Source organism: Trachypithecus francoisi, unplaced genomic scaffold (assembly GCF_009764315.1).
Source record: "Trachypithecus francoisi isolate TF-2019V2 unplaced genomic scaffold, Tfra_2.0 Lachesis_group1, whole genome shotgun sequence".
In the NCBI taxonomy this organism is placed as follows: Eukaryota; Metazoa; Chordata; class Mammalia; order Primates; family Cercopithecidae; genus Trachypithecus; species Trachypithecus francoisi.
Genome location: NW_022681454.1, coordinates 172,037,451 through 172,053,961, shown reverse-complemented (window position 1 = coordinate 172,053,961; position 16,511 = coordinate 172,037,451). Strand labels below are relative to the sequence as shown.

The 16,511-nt window shown below is 35.2% G+C and overlaps 1 non-coding gene across 1 annotated transcript; it reads left to right on the top strand.

The window, feature by feature from the left end:
• Nucleotides 1-4,506: 4,506 nt before the first annotated feature.
• On the top strand, nt 4,507-4,613 carry LOC117086595. Its single transcript, XR_004438467.1, has one exon. It is a non-coding gene; the product is annotated as a U6 spliceosomal RNA (small nuclear RNA).
• Nucleotides 4,614-16,511: the final 11,898 nt, after the last annotated feature.

Genomic DNA, 16,511 nt, shown 5'->3' with positions numbered 1-16,511 from the left:
TATTGAAATAACATATCTTTTTATTTACTCTCTGTTTCTACATCTTCATCTTTTTTCTTCTTAGATGTAGTTCAATTTTTTAAATGTTAAATTATTTATTCAATATTGTGTAAAATAATTTGGTAACTCTTTTAATCAAGACCCTATTGATGTAGAATGAAATACCAGAATGTGTTAAAACAAACACAATATTTGATGTATTGAGAAAAGGGAAGAGTCGATAAAATTTAACTCTAGAGATAATTTCTTATATCCATGAATTACACTCCATTATTATTTTAACACATTCAGCTTTAACCAAACAGAAAAATTAGCTGTACTGAGAAAGGCAGGGACTCAGGTAAGTAAAAAAAGGAGGACCACATACTTATATGTCATTAACTGTCAAGATGCTAGTTCTAAGATTAGATGGGAGAAAGAGTTTATTATGTATTAGGTTGGTACAAAAGTAGTCGTGGTTTTGTCATTACTTTCAATGGCAAAAACTGTGATTACTTTTACACCAACCTAATACATGCTATATTGGGTCAATGAGGAAGCCCCTTCTATCATAAATGAAGGAATACGATCACAACCTGTGCATCAGTCTATAAAAATAGAAAGAACTGCTACTATTACTAAATGCAGTGGAGTAGTTTATAATATAGAGAAGCACTTATTAAAATGCATATTCTGATTTTGCAGTTCTGGAGGGGAGCTGAAAGTCGACACTTTTTGTTTGTTTGTTTTTTGTTTTTGTTTTTGAGACGGAGTCTCGCTCTGTCGCCCAGGCTGGAGTGCAGTGGCGCCATCTCCTCACTGCAAGCTCCGCCTCCCGGGTTCCCGCCATTCTCCTGCCTCAGCCTCACCAGCAGCTGGGACTACAGGCGCCGCCACCTCGCCCGGCTAATTTTTTGTATTTTTAGTAGAGGTGGGGTTTCACCGTGTTAGCCAGGATGGTCTCGATCTCCTGACCTCGTGACCCGCCCACCTTGGCCTCCCAAAGTGTTCTAATTACAGGCGTGAGTCACCGCGCCGCACCCGGCCTTTTTTTTTCGCGTTCAAGTAATTCTTCTGCCTCAGCCTCCTGAGTAGCTAGGATTGCAGGCACCGGCCACCACGCCCAGCTAATTTTGTATTTTTAGTAGAGACAGGTTTCACCATGTTGGTCAGGCTGGTCTCAAACCCCTGACCTCGTGATCCGCTCACCTGGGCCTCCCAAAGTGCTGGGATTACAGGCCTCAGCCACCTTGCCCAGTCGAAAGTCTACACTTCTCTCAGGGTCGCAGGTGACGCTTTTGCTACCCCAGAGACTACAATTTGGGTATGATTGATTTGGAGTGCGTAATAGAATGTCTGGAATCTAACTCAACAAGTTGTCAACTGGTAAAGGTTTGTGAAAGTCGGCTTCAGTGCTCTCCTCTACAAAATAGACATGGTAATGGTAGTGTGGTTATTGAAATTAAAATATACAATACCTTTAAAATGCTTAAAACATTGTCTCATATTGAGCAAATACTAAAATAAGGTATCTGTTATTCTTGTTATTATTATGTGTCAGTCTCAGGCATTCATGAAATTAAAAAATAGCTTTTCTGTGTTTTCAGAAGAATATATTTAGATAGAGTAGAAAAGTTGTGAAGTTGATACTCTACTATTTTATGTTAACTTTACTTATAATACAAATAAATGATAGAGAATGACTTGGTTTTAAAACCAATTCCACTATAAATGCTTAGTAATTTTTATTTGCCTATCTAATTAACCTTTCAATGGTATGTTGCACATACTTAACTCATTTTTTTCTTAACAGAAAAAATGGAATTATTTCCCTCCCTGCAGATGAAAGGCTAGAACCAGCTGGATTTGGATATTTTCCTTTTCTCAGGTCAGTTAGATTTGGAAAACCCCAGCAGGTTAGGCTCTCTTTCAGTCGTTTTTCCTCCTGAGGCCAGACTTTGTTAAGAAGAGCAGAATGCTCTGGAATATTTCAAAATATTGAAGACGCTCCATACTGCTTTCTGTAGTTGTTGTATTAATTTACGTTCCTACATTTCAAGTATTCATCTGTTCCTTTTTCATTTTCTTCTTCTTCTGGTGTTAGACTATATACACAAACTATATAAGCATGAATGTCTCATTTTAATTAAATCAACTAGGAAATCTGGTATTAAGAGATGAGTAAAAGAATATACACCGGCAATAGTTAATTAGTTATACCATGAAAACTATATCACAGACTTCTTGTTTCTGGTTCAGCATATGAGGAAGTTAGGAGTTACCATTCCATCCTAACACACAAGAAATAAAATAATTAATTAATTAATTAAAAAACTGAAAAAAAATCAGCCTTCTTAGATCTGTAAGAGAAGTGAGTTCACAGGACAAATCACTGCCCTTAAATTGCAGAGACAGACAGGGAAATACAGACAATCACAACTTCCCAGAGCAGAAACCTACAAATAGAAACCTCTGTGGGAGCCAGTGGCTTGGTAGGGAAGGTAAACTGTGACTGACGAATCGCTGTCAGTTCAGTGTGGACAAGTCTGAGAGAGAAAATCTCTGGGGGAACCCAGTCATCAGGGGCCCTGAGAGTTTTAGGAGTTTTACCTTTTGGAGATTTACCACATTCTCACAGTGAATATCAGAGACAATGTCCTTCATGCTTCCAGCAGGAGAAAGGGAAAAGAAACTATTTTGAAATATTCCAGAGCATTCTGCTCTTCTTAACAAAGTCTGGCCTCAGGAGGAAAAACTATTGAATTAGAGCCTAACCTGCTGGGGTTTTCCAAACCTAACTGACCTGAGAAAAGGAAACTACCCAAATTCAGCTGGGTCTAGCCTTTCATCTGCAGGGAGGGAAATACTTAATTCAAGCCCTCTCTTGCCTTCTATGTAGGAGAAATAATATACAACTCCAGCTCCCTCCAGCCTGTGCCACTAATGAGGAGAAGGTGACTGAGAAGCAATTACGAAGTTCACAGTCTAGAGACAGAGAATTGCTGAAAGACTGAGACCTAATCATGGAACTGTAGAATACTTTTCCTGCCACCACACGTCCCCGGCCAGCATATCTTATCATCACATTATAACAGCTCTTTTTATAATAGTTTATTTTACTAAGTATATCATGACTGGCTGTCAAGAAAAATTAAGAAGGGATACTAAAAGGCAAAAACACATAGTTTAAGGAAACAGAACAAGTGAAAGAACCAGACCCTGATAGGGCAGGGATGTTGGAATTATCAAACTTGTAAAACAAAACTGCTACAAATAAGCCAGAGGACTCCAATAGATAAAACAGGCTGCATGCAAGAACAGATGCACAATGTAAGCAGAGAGATGGAAATTCTAAGAAAGCATTTACAAAATGCTAGACATCAGAAACACTGCAACAGAAATGAAGAATGACTTTGATGGACTTATTTGCAGACTGAAATTTCTGAACTTGAAGATATCTCAACAGAAAACTCCAAAACTGGAAAGCAAAGAAAAAAGAACGAAAAAAAAAAATCCCATAGCAGTACATCCAAGAACTGTAGGCAACTACAGAAGATATAATATATGTATGTATGGTGTAACACCAGAAGAAGAAAATGAAAAAGGAACAGATGAATACTTGAAATGTAGGAACATAAATTAGTACAACAACTATGGAAAGCAGTATGGAGAGTCTTCAAAAATTTAAAATTAGAAACAGAACTATGAAATTCTCTAACAATCCCACTACCCACTACTATATATATAGTATATATATATAGTATATATATATAATATATATAGTATATATATATATAGTATATATATATAGTATATATAGTACTATATATATAGTTATATATATATACTATATATATAGTATATATAGTACTATATATATAGTATATATAGTACTATATATATATAGCACACACACACAAAATGGAGTGCTATTCAGCCTTAAAAAAGAAGAAAATTCTGTCATTTGTAACAACATTAGTTAAGTCTGGAGAACAGTATTATACTAAGTTAAATAAGTCAGGCACAGAAAGACAAATACCACATATCATTTAAATGTGGAATGTAAAAAGTTAAAGTCATAGAAACAGAGAGTTATTAATAAATAGGGGTTCAGAGGAGGAGGAGCATGGTTTTGTGGGAAACATTTGTCATAGGACACCAAATTTTAGTTAAATAGGAAGAATAATTTCAAAGTATCTATTGTATAGCATGGTGACTACAGATAATAGTAATATACTGTATACTTGAAAATTTATGAGAGTATAGATTGCAAATGCTGTTACCACACACAAAATAAACAAGTATGTGAGGTAATACACAGGTTAATAAGCTTGACTTAGCCATTTTACAACGCATACATATATCAAAACAACAGGTTTTATACCATAAATATATACCTTTTTGTCAATTTAAAAAGAAATAAAAAAGAAACATTACTACAGGTCCCATGGACATTAAAAGCAAAATAAAGGAATACAATACTGTGTGCTATTCTATGCCCACAAATTTTATAACTACAAGAAAATAGTGCTCGCTTCGGCAGCAGATATACTAAAATTGGAACGATACAGAGAAGATTAGCATGGCCCCTGCGCAAGGATGACACGCAAATTCGTGAAGCATTCCATATTTTTAATTCTGTTTAATCATTTCAAAAAAAAGAAAAGAAAACAATTTCTGTGCGGATACAAACTAACAAAGCTCCCAAGAGAAGAAATAAACATTACATATATTGTATAAATTGAAACCGGAATTCACAAGATTCCAAAACAGAAAGCACGAGACCCAAATCGATTCACTGATGAATCTGGCAACATGTTATTTAATACAAGAAGAAATCTTATGAATTACGTACAGTTTCTTCCAGAAGCTAAATTATTTCTGAGAGATTATGAATTCCTTCTAGGAGACATCACCTTAATACCCAAGCCAGAGTAAGACATTACATGAAAAAAAAAGTATAGATGACTGTGACTCCTGAACATAGATGCAGAAATCTTTGATGAAATATTAACAAATAGAACCTAACAATGTAGATTTTAAAATTATACACTATGACCACCTAACAATGTAGATTTTAAAATTATACACTATGACCAAGATTTATCTCACATATTCAAGTCTGATTCAGGAAAAAAAAAAAATGCCTGTTTATATCAATAGATTCAGCAAACGTATTTGCCAAAAGATCATGTGTTACTGACTCTCAGCAAATCAGAAAAAGAGAAAAACTTTCTCAGCTTGATAAATATCTACAAAAAAACCCAAAACCACACACCAAAATTAATGGTGAGAAAACAGAAGCTTTTCCAACAAGATCAGGAAAAAGTCAAAGACGTTCCTTATGACCTCTGCTTTTTCACCTCACACTGAAGATGCAAATGATTCAAAATAGCCAGCAAAATACTGAAAGGGAAAAGAGACTGAGGAATGACACACTTGCCAACCTCAAGACTTACTATAAAGCTAAAGTAAACAAGACAATGTAGTGTTAGAGAAATAACTGACAAATAGATCAATGAAACAGGAAAAAGAGCTGCCCAGAAATAAACTTACATAAATACAATGAATTTATCCTTCACAAAGGAGCAAAGGCAATATAATAGAGAAAAGACAGTGCTTTCAACAAATGGTGGAACAACTAAACATTCACAGGAAAAAATAAAAATAAATAAATCCAGATGCAGATCTTACACGCCTCATAAAATTAATTCAAAATGGATCATAGACCCAAATGTAAAATGCAAAACTATAAACTCCTAAAAGATAATGCAGGAGAAAATGGCTGTGATGACTTCCTGGAATGGTGATGACTTTTTAGATTATGACAACAAAGGCATGAGCCATGAAAGAAATAATTGATAAGGTGAACTAAATTAAAATGAAAAACTTCTGCTCTGTGCATGACAATGTCAAGAGAATGAAAAGACAAGCCACAGAACAGAAAACAAGGTTTGCCAAAATACATCTAATGAAGGACTGTTATCCAAAATATAAAAGTAACACTTGGCCAAGAGTGGTGGCTCACACCTGTAATCCCAGCACTTAGGGAGGCCGAGGTAGGTTGATTGCTTGAGCTCAGGAGTTCAAGATCAGCCTGGGCAACATGGCAAAACCCCGTCTCTACAGAAAATATATAAGAATTAGCTTGGTGTGGTGGCACATACCTGTAGTCCCAGCTGCATCCTGGGGCTGAAGTGGGAGGATTGTTTAAGCCCAGAAAGTTGAGGCTGCAGTGAGCCAAGATTGTGCCAGTACACTACAGCTTGGGTGACAAAGCTAGACTCTATCTCAAAAATAAAATAAAATAAGTCTTAAAATTAAGCAATAAATAATCTAATGTAAAAATTGGTTAGAAACCTTATCAAATACCTCATCAAAATATACAGTACTGGCAAATAAGCATGTGAAAAAATGCTCCAGAACATACGTCATCAGGTAAAAACCAATTAAAGCAACCGTGAGATATCATCAAACCTCTATTAGAATGGCCAAAACTCAGAAGACTGACAATGCCAAATGCTGATGAAAATGTTACCAATGAAAACTCCTATTCATTGCTAGTGGAAATTCAGAATTGTACCGTCCTATTGGAGGACATTTGGTGACTTCTTTCAAAACTAAACATAATCTTACCTTACAATGTAGCCATTGCACTGTTCGTTATTTACCCCCAAAAGTTGAAAATTTATGTCCACACAAATGTTTACATAAGCTTTATTCATAATTTTCAAAGCTTAGAGGCAAGCAAGATGTCCTTCAGTTAGTGAATGGAGAAAGAAACTGGCAGACTCAGACAATGAACTATTATTCAGTGATAAAAATAAATGAGCTATGAAAAGACATGGAGGAAACTTAATATTTTGTCTTAGTCCATTTTCTGTTGCTGATTACATAATTATTGAAATTAGGTAATTTATAAGAAAAATGACTTTGTTTCTTACAGTCATGGAAACTGAGAGGCCCAAGATCAAAGGACAACCTCTGGTGAGGGCCTCGCTGCTGCTAGGGACCCGCAGCAGAGTCTTGAGGTGGCACAGAGCATCACGTGGTGAGGGGGCTAAGCATGCTAACTAATGTCTCTCTTCCTCTTCTCATAAAACCGGTAAAACTAATCCCATGATAACTCACTATTCCACTAACCCACTAATGTATTAATCTATGAATGGATTAATCTATTCATGCAAGCAGAGCCCTCATGACTCAGTGTCTTCTTAAAGTCCCCAATTTTTCAATGCTACCACATTTCAACATGAATTTTGGAGGGAACATTCAAACTATAACAGCATAATACTAAATAAAAAAAAACCATCTAAAAGGGCGACATAAGCATATGAATATATGCTAGATATCATGTTATTAGAGAAAGGAAAATTAGAACTGCAATGAGATATCACTACATATGTATTCAAATGTTCAGAATCTGGAACATTGACAACACCAAATGCTGGCAAGGATGTGAAGCAACAATGACTCATTCATTCATGATGGAATGCAAAATTCTACAGCCACTTTGAATGACAATTTAGCAGTTTCTTATAAGAATAAACACACTTTTACCATATGATCCAGTATTTATGCTCCTTGGTATATCAACAGGAGGAAAACATGTCTACAGAAAACCCTGAAAGTGAATGTTTATAGCAACTTTATTCATAATTGCTGAAACTTTTAAGCAACTGCTATGGTATGGATGTGGTTTGTGGCCACTGAGACTCATTGAAATTTGATCTGTTGTGGCAATGTTGGGAAGAGGCAGCATTGGGAAGTGGGGTTATTGGAAGTTATTTAAGTCATAGGAGCAGATCCCACAAAAATAGATTAATCTCTGCCCTCAGAGGTGAATGAGTTCTCACTCTTGTGGTAATAATTTAGTCCCCTAAAACACAGCTTGTTAAAGAGTCTGGCTTCTTCAATTTTTCATGCTTCCTCTCTTGCCATGTGTGAACTCTTTATATGAGCCAATCTGTTTTCTCTATGAGTTGAAGCCTCATGAGGCACTCGCCAGAGGTAGCTGCTAATCTTGAACTTTGCAGCCACTGGAATCATGAGTCAAATAAATCTCTTATTTAAATAAATTACCCAGCCTTAGGTATTCTGTTATAGCAACATAAATGTACTAAGACAACAACCAAGATGTCCTTCAGGAGGTGGATGGATAAACTACAGTATATCCAGGCAATGAGTTATCAAGACATGAAAAGACATGAGGGAACCTAAATGCATATTACTAACTTTTCAAAACTACTCTGAAAAGGCTACATATTGTATGATTCCAACTACATGATATTCTAGAAAATACAAACTGTGGAGAAAATAAAAATATCCATGGTTTCCAGGGATTAGGAGAGGGAGAAATGAATAAACAGATTACAGAGGATTCTAAGGGCATCGAATATAGTAGTCTGCAAAATACTATAATCATGGCTACAATTGTTATTCATTTGCTCAAACCTGTAGGTATGCATCACCAAGCTGAACCCTTACATAACTATGAACTTTGGGTGATAATGATGTGTCAATGTAGGTTCATCTCTTGTAACAAATGTACTACTATGATGGATTGCAGTGATGATGGTGGAAGTCATCCATGTTTGTAGGTGGATGGGCAAGGAGTATTTGAGAATTCTCCATAGCTTCTATTCAATTTTGCTGTGAACCTAAGCATTTAACTCTGTTTAAATAATTTGAATTTATTTTGCATCTACAGAACTGAAAGAATGATCATTTTGATGAATAAAAATGCATATTAACGACTTAATAGTCAACATTGTAATCTGTAGCATTGTGAAAGATCTATGGACTTTAGTATCATACACACCTGTATTTAAGGTTTTCTGTGCCATATGATTTTTAAGACTATAGGCAAAGATTTAACCTTTGTGGCCATCAATTTGCCCACATATAATAGCAAGATTAAAATAGCACCTCGGAATAGAAGGGAGAGATAATGAGATGGAAAGTTTAGGCAATATAGATGCAGGCTGAAAAAGGGCACTAATATACATTAATTACCTGCTAACTATATCTCCAAAATCTATTTATTAGGAGCTGAAACTATTTTTATTTCAAGTTAAATTTTGACATTTACATTTTCTAAATCTCTACTTTTATTTGGAAAGTTATTAGCCCCCTAGAATTAACAATCAAAGGAAAACCTTTACCCAGCATAGTTACAGGGTGGAATGTATATTTCAATAATGTTTTTACTGAAATTAATTAAAAGTCATCTTACGTAGTCAAATTTCTTATGCAAAGATATTTCAGAACCTGCTTATAGCCATTCACTGGGTGATTTGTCTTTGTTTAGTTTTTAAATAACATTTTGAGAAAGGTCTTGTGTAATACATAATTATGTTTTCCTGAGAATATTTCAGAATAAGTAGAGAGGCAAAATTAAATTCTTCACAAGCACAAGACCAAGCATTCACTGACAATTCAATAATGATAGACATTTTTGAATTAAATTTGTATTATAAATGTAAAAAGTGAAAGGAAATTGTGTAAAATAATGTGTCAGCTTTAAAGAACCTGGTAACTGTTCAAGGATTAAAACCAAAATGAATCGTTAAAGTTGCTCTTCAATCTCTAAGCTAAATGAAGAAAGTCTCAAAATCTGCTGAGTAACAAGGGAGAGAGTGGCAAAAATCCCTGAGAAATGACATGTAAATGAGTTAAATAAGTAGTGGCTGGAATGCCTAGGTTGCAACCTCCTCACATAGATCTTGTTGTTTCGTCAGTGCCATGTTTCTTATTTAACCACCTTCTGTTAAACATCTAGATTGTATGTAATCCTTTCCTAGAAGGTTTTTGCATACTTTTTTAACATATGTAGTTATTCAAACATTAATTGCCTTCTAAAGTTACACATGGACTCTGGTTTCACTATAGTTCCTACAACTGAGTACTCCATTACTTTGAATTTTTTTTAGTTTTTCTTATCTACCATTCAACCCAACAATCCCAACTACGAGGTATCTACCCAAAGACAAAGAAGTCATTAAATAAAAAAGACACCTGCATTTGTATGTTTATTGTAGCACAGTTTACACGTAAAAGATACGGAATCAACTTAAATACCAATCCACCAATTAGTGGATAAAGAAAATGTGGTATACTTATACCATGGAATACTACTTACCCACAAAAAAATTAAAAAGAATGTATTTTGCAGCAAGTTGGATGTAATTGGAAGCTATTATCCTAAGTGAAGTAATGCAGACACAGAAAACCAAATACTACATGTTTTTACTTATAAATGGGAGTTAAGTTCTGGGTATGCAAAAGCATACAGAGTTGTATGACGAACATTGGAGACTCAGAAGGAGGAAGGGTGGGAGAAGGGTGAGAGATTAAAAATCACCTATTGGGCGCAATGTACACTATTCACATGATGGGTACACCAAAAACCCAGACTCACCGTGTTACAATTTACCCATATAGCAAAAAACCAGTTGTACCCCTAAAGTTATTGAAATTTATAAAAAGAAAAAAGTTATAATTTTAAAAATATTTCTTTATAGCAGAATGACATTAAGAGCATTGAAAATTCTACACAAAAATATGATAGCAGATTTCCCACTTAGTTTACATGGACTAAAACCAGGTGGATAGTTTTAGAAGCTAAAACCTAGAAATTGTAACATTATCTTGCATTATTTTTTAAATGTTCTGTTCTTTACATTTAAGTCCAGTTACCAATGTTAATATTGAAAATATGAGTATCTGTTTTGTAGTAGCTGTATATAGCCATGAAAATATTGTGATTTATTTTTGATGACAATGTAGGCATTATCTTCTCAAATATAACTCTCAATGTGAAATTCCTGTTAAAGTTCTTTAAGAGACCATCATATAATTTTAAAATATCTTTAATTTTTAGTTTACTATCTACCAATTTGTCTCTTTCTGAACTCATAACTTTTATAAATGATGAACTTTAATTCTTACTATGGCCATATTATTTCATGCATATTCATTTACTGCAATTTTATGTCATAACAGTTGAAATCATCCACATCAATATCTACTCACTCATTACTTTAGCATTCTAGCCAATGAAATATGTAATATATACTTGATAATGTTTTGTTTATTACCATGTAACATATAAACAATAAAAAATTACAGTATTTTACAGTTAGAAGGAGAGATAGAAAGGGAAACTTCCATAGAATAGAGTGGAAGCCTGGAAGAAGAATCATTTAAACGCATCTGCAGAAGAGTCAATAGCACTTGTGGAGAGGTTAGGCAATGTGTGGAGACATCACATGAAAAGAAATAGAAAGCAGTATTCTAGTTACTCAAAGAGACAAATGTAGAAGAGTAAAAACATGATGTAATATGTCACATTGAGGAAGAGCAAATTCCAGTGTTTCTGGAATGGAGAGAAAAAGGTTAGATACGAAGCTAGGTGGACGGGCATTAATGATCTCAAGAAGCATGTTATGTCATACCCAGGCAATTACATTCATCCTGACATCAAGAGGAAAACAATTTTGAGTTGGAGATGACCTTGTCAGAATGTCATCTCACAAAGATCAGAGAGGTGGTATTACTAGATCTGTTCAAAGTTGGGTGAGGGGCAAATGAGAACAGGAATCAGATTATGAAATTAGTGTAAAAGATCATAGAAAGAAAGATGCATGAAAAGAAACATGCAAGAGAGGGATAAAATGTAACAGAGTTTGGAGTAGAATCACCAAGTTTTCATGATTACTTGCATAGTGATTGGCAACATAAATGTGAGGAAAATCTACGAATCCATATTACAGCTTGAGAAGTTGCTAACTTTTCTAAAAGTTAACCAGTAAAGGAAAGATCTGGTGAAAGAGTGAGTTACTGTGTTGAACATAGTGGAATAGAGGTTGCCGAGAGTGGGCAGAAAGTTTAAAAGGACATATCCAGAGGTTTAGGGTTGAGATGTGAATTTAAGAATGGTCAGTGTATATCTGGTAAACTTTCGTTGTTCATGGGATCATGTAAATGAAATCTGAAGTATTAAAAGTGAAAAGGCCAAGAATATTACCTTAGGGAGGAACTGGGGTTAAAACAAACTCTCTCATTTAGAGGGTTATTTGAAAAAGAAAAGCCCATGAAGAAAATTGAAAATTGATATCGGGGGAGTTATGAAAGAACCATAAGAGAATGATGTCAATTTGTTATGTTTTTTAATCTTTACAACAATTACATTGTTCTTGATGACTAAGATCATTAGTCTAATAACTATAATTAGTTATAATTATGCAAAATGGGAATGTAATTTAATGTGTTCTCTATTTACTGTTCTCAAAAGATCTCATTAATAGTGTTTATGAACAGTGTTTTTCTCCATCTTTAGACCATCTCTAAGGTCCTTGCAGATACACACCTAGGATGCACATGAAGTCATGCTATATTTAGAATCATAGATATATTCCTAAAAATGCAAGTGATATACACAGAACATTATACATAATAGTTCCTGAAAAAAAAATCCATGGGGCTTTTTTAGCCTAATATCCATTTTATAGATGAGTAAATCAAAGTCTAGAAATGGTCATTCAGAAAATCCAAATGGTAATTCAAAAAGTCCAAAAAGTCTGTATAGAGTTGGGGTTAAAACAGAGATGCGGCCGGGCGCGGTGGCTCAAGCCTGTAATCCCAGCACTTTGGGAGGTCGAGACGGGCGGATCACGAGGTCAGGAGATCGAGACCATCCTGGCTAACACGGTGAAACCCCGTCTCTACTAAAAAATATAAAAAACTAGCCGGGCGAGGTGGCGGCCGCCTGTAGTCCCAGCTACTTGGGAGGCTGAGGCAGGAGAATGGCAAGAACCCGGGAGGCGGAGCTTGCAGTGAGCTGAGATCCGGCCACTGCACTCCAGCCTGGGCTACAGAGCAAGACTCCGTTTCAAAAAAAAAAAAAAAAAAAAACAGAGATGCACTTATTTTCTATTTCACTACCCATATTTTTTTTTCACAATATTGCACTACCTACTCTTAGGCAATTAGGAAGATTTTCAAATTAACATGTCTTCAGTGATAACAATATAAACTATTAAATGCAATGTGCCTTTTAATTATATCATAAGTTTACATTATGCCAAACACCTATTTTTTGTTTGTTTTCACTTAATGAGCTGCTTCAGTACTATATGACATAGATGACTCACACCTTTTCAAATAATCTTCCAGTCTCCGTAGTCATCCATGAATGGCAGGATGAGCACTTTTTTTAGGAACTTAAGTTATAATATACTACTATTGCAAAATACGTAGTCAGCATTATGTTTGTATTTCTTTTTATATTCTATATGTATCTATATTTCTGAGTGTACTGAAGAAAAATCAACATTAGGAAGATACAGGGATGAGGAGAAAATTTGCTAAGCTAATGCTACATAGGATACTTGCCAGTTGGTCACCTATATCTCCACATTAGTGTCTTAGTTAACGTGCAGATGCACTGTGCATTTTTAATTTTATATATAATTTTCAAGTGTATTATATTTTGTTCTTTGGTTACATGGCTCTTTATGTGTAAATTAGAGCATAATATCTGAATACTTGGGATTGCTAGAAGCACCTAATAAAACTGCAAATTATCTGTAGTTGTTTCCTAGGCTTCTTCTTTGAATTATGCCTTTTATCACACATAAGAGTTGCATCAGCCGGGCCCAGTGTCTCACGCCTGTAATTCCAGCACTTTGGGAGGCTGAGGCAGGACAATTGCTTAAACCTGGGAGGCAGAGGTTGCAGTGAGCCGAGATTGCACCACTGCACTCTAGCTTGGGTGACAAAAGCGAGACTCTATCTCAAAAAAAGAAAAAAAAGATATTTATTGAACACTTATAAGTATCAGACACTAGGAATATAGTATGAAAAAGATATTTACAGATAGGCTTAATTGAAAGATAAAAAAATTTATACAAATATTAACAATGGTCATACTGTTTACTTTGCTGTACATGTCTATATGTTTGAATATAAACCCATAATGTCTTTGCAATTAAGAAAAAATTATTAAGCTTAAAAATTATTAAGTTTATATATAAAGAAAACTGACTTCCACATTCTCTTTTATCTTTCATTTTTATACTCCATCCTTTCTTTGCCTTTCCCTCTCAAAGACTCATTTATAGTCTTAAGACTTTATGAATACAATTTTTTTTTATTTTTATTTTTTTTTTGAGGCGGAGTCTCGCTCTGTCGCCCAGACTGGAGTGCAGTGGCGCAATCTCGGCTCACTGCAAGCTCCGCCTCCCGGGTTCACGCCATTCTCCTGCCTCAGCCTCCCGAGTAGCTGGGACTACAGGCGCCCGCCACCTCGCCCGGCTAGTTTTTTGTATTTTTAGTAGAGACGGGGTTTCACCATGTTAGCCAGGATGGTCTCGATCTCCTGACCTCGTGATCCGCCCGTCTCGGCCTCCCAAAGTGCTGGGATTACAGGCTTGAGCCACCGCGCCCGGCCATGAATACAATTTTAAGTGAAGGACTCATTAGAAAAGAGAAGGATAACACATTTATATTATTGCTGCTTGCAAGTATTTCTATTAATTTATATTTATGAATTATTCATAGTATTAAAACTATGAAACGACACATTCTTGTTTTTCAAGGCATGTTTTTTAAAAATAAAATTAATCTTCTTTATTCTAGAATACTTTAACATTTCTCATGAATAAGGTAGTTTTTCTCTAAATCTATGTTTGCAAACCTAGGTGCACAATAAAATTACTCAAGGAGCTTTTAAAAATGTCTTGTCCTGGGCCCCACCTTTAGATATTTTAAGTCAGCCATTCTGGGGCCAATCTGGAAATCTATAGTTCTAGGCATTGTTCTCAGATTTGGGTGCTTAATAATTCCATTCTTTAGAAGTGATCCACCTCAGTATCTTTAAGCAAATTGTGAGGTGCATCTCTCTAAAAATTGACACAATTGAAGCTAAGTTGGTATCAGGGAAACTTACAAAATCATCTCTATCACTCTTTCTACATAGCTTGCATTGTTCTAAAAAGTACTCAGCAAAATTATGAAGATATTCTAGCTCCACATTTATGAAAGTCTCATAAAGAAAAATCCTTCTTTCGGCTGGGTACGGTGGCTCACAACTGTGATCCTAGCACTTTGGGAGGCCGAGGCAGGCAGATCACCTGAGATCGGGAGTTCGAGACCAGCCTGGCCAATGTGGCAAAATCCTGTTTCTACTAAAAATACAAAAATTAGCCAGGTATGGCGGTGGGCCCCTGTAATCCCAGCTACTCAAGGGGCTGAGGTCGGAGAATAGCTTGAACCCAGGAGGTGGAGCTTGCTGTGAGCCGAGATTGTGCCATTGCACTCCAGTCTGGGTGACAAGAGCAAAACTCCATCTCAAAAATATAAATAAGTAATAAATAAATAAATAAATAAATAAGAGATGCATCAATCCCACAGGATGATATTTTCTTAAAAATCATGCTTGTGGCTTTGTTTTTAAAAGATACAAATTATTTAAAATATTTGTAGTATGAGGTAGTCTTCATACTTTAGAAAGTACATGTATTTTGTAGCACTTTTAAATACATTGATCATTAAAATATTATTGTTAACTAACAATTATTGATAGAGATAAATGAACATAATATATAAATGCAATCCATGTTAGCAATTATAAATAGTATAATGGAGAACAGATATTTTTCATTCAATTATTTTGAAAGATATTCTAACGGGAGAAAATTTTTAATAAAGATGCAATTGAATAATAGTCTAATTTTATTTCATTAAGATTTTTTCTAAAGGTATAATTTGGATTTGAAAAAATAAATTGCTGGGTGCGGTGGCTCATGCCTGTAATCCCAACACTTTGGGAGGCCGAAGTGGGCGAATCACAAGGTCAGGAGTTCGAGACCAACCTGGCAAATATGGTGAAACCCCATATCTACTAAAAAACTACAAAAATTAGCCAGGCATGGTGGTGCATGCCTGTAGTCCCAGCTACTTGGGAGGCTGAAGCAGGAGAATTGCTTGAACCTGGTAGGCAGAGGTTGCAATGAGCCGAGATCACACCACTGCACTCCAGCCTGGGCGACAGAGTGAGACTTTGTCTCAAAAAGACAAAGAAGAAAAAATAAATTAACTGTAAGGGTGCATATAGACATGGAGAGATATAAAATCATAAAAGGCTGGAGATCAATCTTCTTTGAACATTTCTCTGTTATACAAAAAAAAAAAAAACCCTCACTATATTCTAGTCTATGTACTTATAAAAAAATAAAAACAGAATGTAGGATTCTTATCCCTAAGCTGAAAGCATTTTTATAACCTGCATTTTATATTTGTTCAGAGGGACTTCACAAATGTCCAAATACTTAAATGCACTATCTAATAAAAATACATGTTAAAAAAAGAGTATTGAGTAGGAGTACTCTGAATTCTCTGTTGCTTTAAACACCAGATATATAATTCTATCAATCTACATGATATATATACCACACTATACCATCTTTATAATCAAAGGGGCAAAAATACCATCTTTACAGTGTTTCTGTGCTGCAAAGCCTCTAAGAAGT